We start from the raw sequence: 11,995 nt of genomic DNA, 5'->3' as shown, positions 1-11,995 counted from the left end.
CACCTGAAATTGCAGGGTAAAAAATGTATTTCACGTACATTATCTATAAAACGAAAATGACATTGCCGCTTCCGGACGTAGTCTAACATAAAATCTTTTGAGAAGATTATTAATGTAAATCATTTTGGTCTTTCGGAACGCTTTAAGCAGATTTCTTATTTGTATCAAATTCTTTTAAAAGCGACGGCCGAAATCAGTGTTTTTAGTTAAAATAATTTTTCTAGTACTAATTGGATTACATAAAATAAAATTTCATACGATGTTAATTTTTCTGAAATCAGGTTATTTTCTTCAATTTGAAAACTACCTAAAGTTTTCTGTGTAAAAAAGTTTTCTTTTTCTATTAAAGATAGATAAAATTTTTAAATGGATAAACTTCATTGACACTTCTGTATTTCTCAATTAATTTAAAATCACTACAGTATAACCAATATTCTAATCGTCTTTTACGTTCTTTGGCTGTGTGATATCGGCAAAGAATAGGACAACCCTATCTTTTCCCGATATTATCTCTTCCCTATATTTCGATGCCGCAATTCCGATCCGGTAGTAGATTCATTCGCGAAGCAGCTGCTCTTGAGCTGTTAGGTCTCCTTCGGAGGCGCTCGGGTAGCTGTTAGCAAATCCCACCCCTCCTGGCTGAGCCTTTGCTCGCCCACCTGTCCTGGTGAAACTGGAAAGGCCTTCGGGCCACCAGTAATCCATCAATCATAAAAAATTTCGATGTCTATGGGTTCCGATGACAACTGTGTATTAGGCGGGCGGTGAGCCTGTTCATCTACCTATGTAATAAAAAAAACGCCTCGATCATAGAGTAATACAAGGAGCTAAAATATAAAACACGAAAAAAATCAGAAACTTGACATAGTCACGTATACATATCTTTATCAATACGTGAGTCCTTGCCTTTTGGGAACGTGTCTCTCAAACAAACGTTACATAGTTACATAGTCTATTTTGAAAAAAAAAAGTTGAATACTTAAATGAACGCAGCGAATGATTGCACATTGCTATCTCCTTGGCCTAGTTAGAAGAAGGTTTTGCCTTTGAAAAGACATGTTTGACTCCGCTTGCGATATATTTCATAGTCGCTTAACTTTTTATTACTCTTCAGAGGCAAACGAATCCACAATATGGGTCAGTGTTTTTAATTAAATTAGCTATTATTTGATAGCGCTCATGAACTTCACTATGCATTGTAAATGGATCTTGACTCTACAGCGCTTTTTATTACAAGAAAGGCGAATGTATTCTTCGCCATAAACTATACTACGTGGTACATTCTTTTTGTTGGCGGCATTGCGGTGTGTCGCGCGTCCTAGAAAATCACAGGCGTAATCGAAACTGGATAAGAAAATGTTTTCTTATTTTCTTCAGACATTTATGCAGACTTTAAAGCTTAGATAAACTCCTTTCGACACTCGATAATATGTATAGTAGTAACACGGCTGAATTACTAACCTGAGTTACTCTTTAAATGTTCTTGGGCGTGAACGACTTACCATTATTTATTCTTAAACCAAATGAGGTTTTCATTTCAAAGCCCAAGATTGATAAGCTGTTTTATTTTTGTAATCATGAACGAAATACGCTTGTTTACTTACAATCGTTTGTAAATCTAAGACGAGTAAGTAATTGGATAATTCTTCACCAAGAAATTCCTTATTATGGATCTTATTAAATTCTGGAATGGTACAGCGAAATTATATGTATATTATCACAATATAATAATATGGACATGTTCAATAGACTCTGGTCAGATTTTGTAAATATGAAAAAATCAACTACTGTACCAGCTAATTATTGACTAATACAATTTTTTTCTGTTTACGACCGACGTATGCCTGGACTTTAATGACAGTTATATTATACTGCACATTATTTTTAGGATTGTGTTATTTTGTGGTTTGAGTATACAAAAAAGTATATGCTATAGGAACTTTCACATGTAAAGAACATAGTTTTTTTAAAACTCTTAGATTCGATAGAACGGCCATCTGGTGTAGTGGTAAATGACATGGTCACTACACAATGGGGTCACGGGTTCGAATCCCGCCAAGGGAGGATATTTGTATGATAAATATAAAATGTATTTCCCAGAGTTATGGATGTATATTAAATATATGTATGAGTATAATAAAAATCTTACATTTATTTCCGTTATCTGGTATTTGTAACACAAGTTCTTTACGAACTTAGTACGGGACCAGTGACTACTTAACAACAGTTGGGCTGTGAGTTCGTCCAACCATGTAAGCTATAAAAAAAAAAAAAAAATAAAAAAAAACATGGTTTGATAAAAAATTTATTAAGCACACTTTAACGCGAAACGATCTGATGAAGTAAAATTGTGGCCTATTCGCAACGTAGTAAGACAATAACATTGTTGACAAACATTGTTGAACATGAACACAACAAAAACATTGTTGAAAAAAAAAACTTAAATAAAAAACAAAAAAATAAAAAAAATAAAAAACTGCTGAAAATACTTCAAATCACTTATTAAGTTTTCAAGGCTTGCTGTCTGCTTTAATGTCTGAAACATAGATGGAAAATATTCAACATAATATACAAATCATCCTAGAAATGTTATTTTAAAATATGATAATTGTAATGAACATATCTATAACTAGTCAGGTCATAAGTATTGTCACACAGTAAAAACTTTTCTTTTAGAATGTTGGCCCCAAAAAAGTTTATTGAATTCGAATTCCGAATTGTTCATGAAAATAAAAATGTATAACTTTTAGAATTTTACTCAATTTTAAATATGGAGTGGACGCTTAAAGAAGACCGTGTTGCAGTTAATGCATTGCATCGTTGCGGTTACGCGCCAATTAAAATTTTTAACATACTGAAAAATTTGAATATAAACAAAAGATTCGTTCATCGTACCATCAAACGATACAATGAAGACTGTAGTGTAGATGACTGGTCAAGAAGTGGTCGCCCTCGGTCTGTTAGTACTCCAGCAGTGACAAAAGCTGTGAAGGCGCGAATTCAAAGAAATCCTAAACGTAAGCAGAAACTGTTGGCCCTTCAGATTGGGTTAAGCAGAACCACGGTGAAAAGGGTGTTAAATGAAGACTTAGGGCTTCGGGCATATCGAAGAAAAACAGGACATCGTTTGAATGCTCGTCTAATGGACCTGAGACTCAAGAGATGCCGCGCTTTGTTGAAGCGGTACGCGGGAAAAAAATATCGGGAAATTCTTTTTTCGGATGAAAAAATTTTTACCGTAGAAGAGAGCTACAACAAACAAAATGATAAGGTGTACGCACACAGTAGTGAAGAAGCGAGCAACCGTACTCCGCGTGTCCAACGAGGTCATTTTCCATCCTCGCTCATGGTATGGTTGGGAGTTTCTTATTGGGGCTTAACAGAGGTACATTTTTGTGAGAAAGGTGTAAAAACGAATGCAGTTGTGTATCAAAATACAGTCCTGACGAACCTTGTGGAACCTGTTTCTCATACCATGTTCAATAACAGGCACTGGGTATTCCAACAAGGTTCGGTGCCAGCTCATAGAGCGAAGAGCACACAAGACTGGCTGGCGGCGCGTGAAATCGACTTCATCTGGCACGAAGACTGGCCCTCCTCCAGTCCAGATTTCAATCCGTTAGATTACAAGATATGGCAACACTTGGAGGAAAAGGCGTGCTCAAAGCCTCATCCCAATTTGGAGTCACTCAAGACATCCTTGATTAAGGCAGCCGCCGATATTGACATGGACCTCGTTCATGCTGCGATAGACGACTGGCCGCGCAGATTGAAGGCCTGTATTCAAAATCACGGAGGTCATTTTGAATAAACTTTAGTGCCATAAGAATCTATGTTTTGTTAAGTTCATTTTGGTATATGAATGGTTACATAATGAATAAACATGTTCCATTATTTTACATTAAACATGTGACAGAATTTATGACCTGACTAGGTATACTAATACGTAAAGCTAAAACTTTATACCCCTTTTTACGAAAAATGCCCAGATGGAGGAGTATGAAATTTCCCACACTTATAGATAATATAGAGAAAGAGTGCAGACTGTTTTTCTTATTATGCACAGAAATACATTAAATCAATATAAAAAGCATTACACACGTGGTGTATTTGACATGTATTTGACACACACAGACGCATGTATACTATTTGTTTAATGTCAAACTTTTCTTAATGCTTATAGTCTGTGGTGAAATTGAGAATAGATTAAATTTTTGTCTTTATTAATATTGGTCTAATGTGTAGTCTTGGCGAAATCTGTGAATAAGTATAATACTCTTTGACAATAAAATCATAATAGTGTACAAACTTATATTTCGACTACCGGGGGACCACTAGTTATATTAAACACGATAGATTTGTCACAACTCTAATCATCGAATAAAATAATGTATCCAAACGAACAATAACGTTCATATTCTTTTGTGTACAACTTTTCATATTATTAGGTAGTATGAGAAATAAACGAACACGACTACCCACATATCACGTACCCATTTCCAGACATTTATCTTTGCAGTTCACGAACGAGCGATGAAAATACGGTAATTTGATGGCAAAACTTTTCAGATATGCTAGACTAAGCACAATCTCATTGTAAGTTGCGAAAATAACTTACATAAGGGAAACGGCATAATAATATATTTTTCGTAGTTTCGGAGCCAGATAAGCGAGGCAAAGAAATAAATGGGAGAAAATGAAAACAAAGTGTCTATGTTGTATTTCGGTCAATATGAATTCGTACGATGGGCGGTTGTCGAGAAACGCACGGTTTTCTCTATAAGGGTAAATACTTTGAAATGTAATAGATTCGAGAATACGATATGTATACTGCCCTATAGTTTTAATTAAAGAGTGTAATGGCAATTTTAACCAAAACATTAATACAGTAACTTTATAATGTCACTAAAGATTTTCAATTAGATTAGATTTTCTATTTTAAACAGCAGAATTAGGTGTTTCTATACACAGAAAAAATATAATGAAAATAAAAAATGGTGGTGGCTCACAAAGAGTTAGAACATAAAACACAACATCTTTGAAATTATTTTAGTCTGTTTGTTTTTTCGCGCACATTTACGAAGCTACTGATTTTCATGACACATTCACTCATATGCAATGAATAATTGGGAACAGAATATAGTCTAATTAAAATTGGATTTTGCAAAATAAGTAATGGTCAGCATTTAACATTTTTGCAAACTATATACTTTTGCATTGTTATAAAATATGTCGCATAGAAAATAATAAAATTATTCATATGAAAGTAATTTTATGGCTCTTTATCAAGTCCAAACCACTGAAGGAAGACGAAATACGAGTACGAAAATACTGATCTTTGCTAACTGTACACGGGGTTACCGGGGCTGGCTCTGTTTGGGTGCGTTGCCCGGTAGAGGCGGCCACCTCCTTGGCTGCTCCTCCGCCCGGTAGACCGTCGGGGGAACCGGGCAGGTTGCGCGTGGGCTGGATAGCGGCCCGCGTGCGCCTTCTCGAACCACGCGCCTGGCGGTGCCTCAGATGCTTCAGCACTGGGCACTGCCTCGCTAAATGCGCGAGTACGGTTGACCGCAGCGGATTGTGCTTTCGCTGTGGTCAGCCTGGACACAAGGCGGCCGTGTGCTCGGCTGCGCCGCATTGCTTATTATGTGCGGCGGCCGGGCGCAAGGCTGACCACCGGGCCGGGGGCAAGGCCTGCCCTCCGGCCAGCAAGAATGCAGAACGAAATCGGCGCCGCCAAGCTAAGCGGCGTCAAAAGAAGCGGTTGGCCGGGGGAGCACCGGCCGGCACTTTGTCCCCCGCTGAGGCGTTCGCGCCCGATAGCGGGGGCAATGGAGTAGGGGAGGGAGCGATGGATGTGGTTCAGCCTTAATGGATCACACCTATCGCTTCCTGCAGGGAAACTTGAACCACTCCGCTGGGGCTCAGGACATGTTGCTCCAGACCATGGCGGAGTGGTCAATTGACGTGGCTGTGGTCGCCGAGCCATACTTCGTTCCCCCAGCGGATGACTGTTGGTTTGGGGACGTTGATGGCTTGGCGGCCATACATATCAGAAGAACCGCGATGGTCCCCCCCCTGGCGATGGTGACCAGGGGCCCCGGGATCGTCGCGGTACAGTTAGAAAATATCGTCGTGATCGGGGTGTACTTTTCTCCGAATCGGCCTACCGTCGAGTTCGAGCGGTTCCTGGACGGGCTAGAGGTGATCGCTCGTCACCTCGCTCCCCGTTCAGTGATACTGGCGGGGGACTTCAATGCGAAGTCTGTCGCTTGGGGTTCCCCATTCACGGACGCTCGTGGTAGGCTGCTGGAGGAGTGGGCGGTCGCGGTCGGTCTCTGTATCGTTAATAGGGGCTCGATCGCGACTTGCGTGCGGTGGACGGGCGAGTCTATCGTGGACTTGACGTTCGCGAGCTCGCCCGTCGCACGGCGCATCCTCGGCTGGAGAGTGGTGGTGGGGGCGGAATCGTTGTCCGATCACCGGTATATCCGGTACGATCTTTCTGCCCCTGCGCCGACGCCGGCTGCAGGTGCCCGCGGGGTTGACCCCCCGCAGAGTGCATCCCGGTCATTCCCTAGGTGGGCACTGAAGCTCCTGAACAGGGAGCTCCTGGTGGAGGCCTCTATGGTGGCGGCGTGGGCGCCCAAGCGTCCACAACCTGTCGATGTGGAAACCGAGGCCGAATGGTTCCGGGGCGCGATGCACCGCATATGTGATGCCTCGATGCCCCGGGTCGGCTCTCGGCACTCTGGACGGCGACAGTCGCCCTGGTGGTCGCCCGAAATTGCAAGACTGCGTGCGGTCTCCATTCGGGCGAGCCGCCGGTGCACTAGACACCGCCGTCGCCGCCGCCTGCGGCGCGACGAGCCCGTCGCGTTCGCGGAGGAGGAAGCTCGGCTGCACCGCGAATATCGCGCTGCGAAGGACGCCCTGCGGCTGGCCATCAGGCGGGCCAAGGAGCAGAACATGGAGAGACTCTTGGAGGCGCTCGAAGCGGATCCGTGGGGGAGCCCATACAAATTGGTACGCGGCAAGTTGCGCCCGTGGGCCCCCTCTATGACTGAGCGTCTCCAGCCCCAGCAGCTGCGGGACATCGTTTCGGCGTTGTTCCCGCAGGAGCGGGAGGGTTTTGTCCCTCCCGCTATGGGCGGGCCGTCTGACACCGTCGACGGCCAAGCTCCTGCTGAGGTGCCCCGTATTACGGAGGCAGAGCTCCGGGTGGCCGTTGTCAAGATGACTGCGAAAGACACGGCCCCCGGCCCGGACGGAGTCCACGGCCGGGTATTGGCCTTGGCCCTCGGTGCCCTGGGGGACCGGCTCCTTGAGCTATATAATGGCTGCTTGGAGTCGGGACGGTTTCCGTCGCTCTGGCGGACGGGTAGACTTGTGTTGTTGAGGAAGGAGGGGCGCCCGGTGGATACAGCCGCCGGATATCGTCCTATCGTGCTGCTGGACGAGGCGGGAAAATTGCTGGAACGTATTCTGGCTGCCCGCATCGTTCGGCACCTGGTCGGGGTGGGGCCTGACCTGTCGGCGGAGCAGTACGGCTTCCGGGAGGGCCGTTCGACCGTGGATGCAATTCTTCGCGTGCGGTCCCTCTCGGACGAGGCCGTCTCTCGGGGTGGGGTGGCGCTGGCGGTGTCTCTTGACATCGCCAACGCATTTAACACTCTGCCCTGGACCGTGATAGGGGGGGCACTGGAGAGGCATGGAGTGCCCCTCTACCTCCGCCGGCTGGTTGGGTCCTATTTGGGGGCCAGGTCGGTCGTATGTACCGGGTACGGTGGGACCCTTCATCGCTTTCCGGTCGTGCGTGGTGTTCCGCAGGGGTCGGTTCTCGGCCCCCTTTTGTGGAATATCGGGTACGACTGGGTGCTGAGGGGCGCCCTCCTCCCGGGCCTCCGCGTTATTTGTTACGCGGACGACACGTTGGTCGTGGCCCGGGGGGATGATTTTAGGGAGTCTGCCCGTCTCGCCACAGCGGGAGTGGCCCTCGTCGTCGGAAGGATAAGGAGGCTGGGTCTCGACGTGGCGCTCAATAAATCCGAGGCTCTGTGGTTTCACGGGCCGCGGAGGGCGCCACCCGTTGACACCCACATCGTGGTTGGAGGCGTCCGGATAGGGGTCGGGGTGCAGTTGAAGTACCTCGGCCTCGTGTTGGACAGCCGGTGGGCCTTTCGTGCTCACTTTGCGGAGCTGGTCCCCCGATTGATGGGGACGGCCGGTTCTTTGAGCCGGCTGCTCCCGAATATTGGGGGACCGGATCAGGTTGTGCGCCGTCTCTACGCGGGGGTGGTGCGATCGATGGCCCTGTACGGTGCACCTGTGTGGGCTGAGCCGCGCAACCGGGCCACTATGGCTCGGTTCCTGCGCCGGCCGCAGCGCACCGTTGCCATCAGGGTCATCCGCGGATATCGCACCGTCTCCTTCGAGGCGGCGTGTGTTTTGGCGGGGACGCCGCCATGGGAGCTGGAGGCGGAGTCGCTCGCTGCCGACTATCGGTGGCGCAGCGAGCTTCGTGCTCGGGGCGTGGCGCGTGTCCCCGAGAGTGAGCTGCGGGCGCGGAAGGCCCATTCTCGGCGGTCCGTGCTCGAGTCGTGGTCGAGGCGATTGGCCAACCCCACGTGGGGGCTACGGACCGTCGAGGCGGTTTACCCGGTCTTTGATGACTGGGTGAATCGTGGCGAGGGACGTCTCACCTTTCGTCTGGTGCAGGTGCTGACCGGGCACGGATGCTTCGGGAAGTACCTGCGCCGGATAGGGGCTGAGCCGACGACGAGGTGTCACCATTGTGGACACGACCTGGACACGGCGGAGCATACGCTCGCTGTCTGCCCCGCTTGGGAGGTGCAGCGCCGTGTCCTGGTCGCAAAGATAGGACCTGACTTGTCGCTGCCTGGCGTCGTGGCGTCGATGCTTGGCAGCGATGAGTCATGGAAGGCTATGCTCGACTTCTGCGAGTGCACCATCTCGCAGAAGGAGGCGGCGGGGCGAGTGAGGGAAAGCTCTCCTCACTACGCAGAAACCCGCCGCCGCCGAGCAGGGGGTCGGGACCGGGGTCGTATCCGTGACCTGGCCCCCTAAGAGCTAGGGGTCCCACCCGTTTTGTGCGGGGAGGGACCCAGACGAGGGGTGGCGTGCTCTGCACGCTCACCCGCAATAGGAAGCCGGGTGATGGTAGACCGCGTTCCCCCGACCGCTCTGGGGGAAGGTGTAACGCGGCGCCATCAAAGCGGGCTCTCGGCCCGCTGAACGAGGGAACCGGTGGTCGTTTCGCTGGCGGCCACCGGTCCGGCGTCCGTGGGACGGTGGGATGGATGTAATGTGCTCTGCGTCAACCCTGTCCCGCCGTTTCAATAGCCCCGACTGGGCTCCGGCCCGGTCCGAGGTAGGGCGCCGGTTGTGAGCGGCAGGAGTTTTTAGTGAGGTTCAACTCCCACATACCCCACCTGCCGCGCGGGTGGGGATCCGGCGATTTTCTCCTGTGGAAAAAAAAAAAAAAAAAAAAAAAAAAAAAAAAAAAAAAAAAAAAAAAAAAACTGTACACGGGGTCGGAGTTCAAGTCGGGTTTAGAGTTCAGCAAGTTTGTTAAGTTTTTTTTGTTTTCAGAGTCGAAGGGTACTATTGTGTGTTTTTAGTCAATACATAACACAGGAGAAACTTACAGCGTGAAATCGTTGCCAGTGAAATGCGGGAGTCTTTTTTTTATAAGCAATCTAGACATTTTCAACGAAATGAATTTATGTTCTGCTCCGTTCAATTTAAACTTTATTTGCGTAAATATATCGACGCAAGTCGGATACAGAACTATCTATGTTTGTATCAGCAATAAAACCGACTTCGACAACCCATCGATTTCGCGTTCCCATTTAAGATTCGAACACACGATCATTTGTGATCACGCAACCATATAGCTCGGCGACTTTGGCGTAGATAAATTTTGTTACACCAATAGTTAGTTTATCGGAACGATAATTTCAGAACAATTCGCGTTGACATGAGAATCGGCTTTATTATATTAGTGTATAACGGATTTAGAGGACAAACGCGATCCAAATTCAAATTCAAATTCAAAATCATTTATTTCAACTTAGATGTCAGTATAACACACTTGTTGAATGTCAAAATATAAATAAAAATAACAATGTTAACTCTACCACCGGTTTCGAAAAAAGCCACAGTCCTGAGAAGAACCGGCGAAACAAACTCAACGGTTTTTTTTTGTATTCTTAATTTTTTTTTTTAAATTAGTAAAAATATTTACAAATAAACGAAAAAACAAGTCAAAAAATACAATAATTTTTTTTTATGAAAAATTGAAAAGGTCCATAAGACAAGTCCCATAAAATAGCGGCTACGTGAGCACTATTAAATTACAGAGCCGCTGTAGATGTGTCACGTCATGGTATCCGCATGAATCACGACGTGAGGGCCCGCTTACATAATGCGACCCCGAAAAAAACAGAATGAATTTTCAAGCGACTCTCTCATCTTTTACATGATGAACACAGATCCACAATTTTATCACGTCTTCGTTCTAGTTCATGTTTTTTATTATTACACTATCGGTATTCGTGTATATTTCATTACACAGTTGCGGGTTGACGTCACAAAATTTAATTAGCTCAGGGAAATAAATCTATAGAAAGAGAAGCAGTGTCGTGAAGCAGTAATGCGTTTTGGTTTGAAGGGTGGGGCAGCCGTTGTAACTATACTTGAGACCTTAGAACTTATATCTCAAGGTGGGTAGCGCATTTACGTTGTAGATGTCTATGGGCTCCAGTAACCACTTAACACCAGGTGGGATGTGAGCTCGTCCACCCATAGAAGCAATATAAAAAACATTAAGTTTTTTTATGATATAAAATTTTAGATGCCTAAAACGTTATTACGTAAAAACCTTATTAGGACACTGCGCTCGCCTTAAACTGCTGTTTGTCGCGAATCTAGCAAAGACACAGAATCTAGGACGGCGTCAGTGCAAAAGTGTCGTTGGTGAAAACAAACGCCTACGGCTAGTAAGCTAACAAACAGAAATAGTTGTATATTCATACTATGTCTTATTTCAAATGTACTATCGGCGTGAATATCATATAATATTTTTATGTTGTGTTTAAAGCGTCTATGAATTGAGGGATTTTATTGGTGCTTCATTTTTAAATGGCGCCATCCAAGAAAGAGGGTAAACAGACGTGCCACAGACGAAGCCCCGGGCATTAATGGGATGGAGCTGAATATATTTTCGCTAAATATAATACACTAGATGATGACCGGGCTTTGCTCGGTTTTTTTTTTATAACGCCATCTTGCTGTTTCTTTAAAGCGGTTAGTTACCCTCAATTAAGAAAAATAGTATTATTATTCGCCAATAGATGTCGGAATGAGTTAATTATTGAAAACACGGATAAAACAACATTTTCTGAAAATAAATCTTAGCTAGATCAATTTATCGCCCCCGAAATCCCCTGTATACTAAATTTTATGAAAATCGTTGGAGCCGTTTCCGAGATTCAGATTATATATATACAAGAATTGCTCGTTTAAAAGTATAAGATAAGATACGATAGTGTGTTTATGAATTATTTGTTGTTACTTTTAATGTATATTTTCTTGATTTAAACTAACTTGATTTAGACTGGGTCAGTGAATTAAATTGTTGTGTTCTTGATAAGATAAAATCATTTGGTTATATTTAATTTAATTTTATGATATCCGTTGATTTGAAAAGGCCCCAAACAAATATTGTTAAATAACAGTTTTTAATTTGATACGTAATTCTTAGAAAACGATTATTATTTCGGGGTGAATAAATCTGATATCAACAATTGTGATATCTGGGCTTCATGTCTGACGCAAGTAAATTATGTTTACACAAATGATACAATTATCAAAGTGTTTTCGTTAAAGCGACTGACCTTTTATCATGTTATTTTTAATGATCAATTAAAATTTTAAAGAATAATACGCAAAACATACTTGTAACTTATAAGGG

The 11,995-nt window shown here is 44.9% G+C and overlaps 1 long non-coding RNA gene across 1 annotated transcript; it reads right to left on the bottom strand.

The window, feature by feature from the left end:
* Positions 1 to 2,289: 2,289 nt before the first annotated feature.
* On the bottom strand, positions 2,290 to 4,248 carry LOC134200990 (uncharacterized). Its single transcript, XR_009976130.1, has 2 exons — positions 3,967 to 4,248; positions 2,290 to 2,536 (listed from the first exon to the last, which is right to left on the bottom strand). It is a non-coding gene; the product is annotated as an uncharacterized LOC134200990 (long non-coding RNA).
* Positions 4,249 to 11,995: the final 7,747 nt, after the last annotated feature.

The sequence above is a fragment of the Bombyx mori genome, chromosome 22 (assembly GCF_030269925.1).
Source record: "Bombyx mori chromosome 22, ASM3026992v2".
NCBI lineage: Eukaryota > Metazoa > Arthropoda > Insecta > Lepidoptera > Bombycidae > Bombyx > Bombyx mori.
This window is presented reverse-complemented; position numbering and strand designations above follow the sequence as displayed.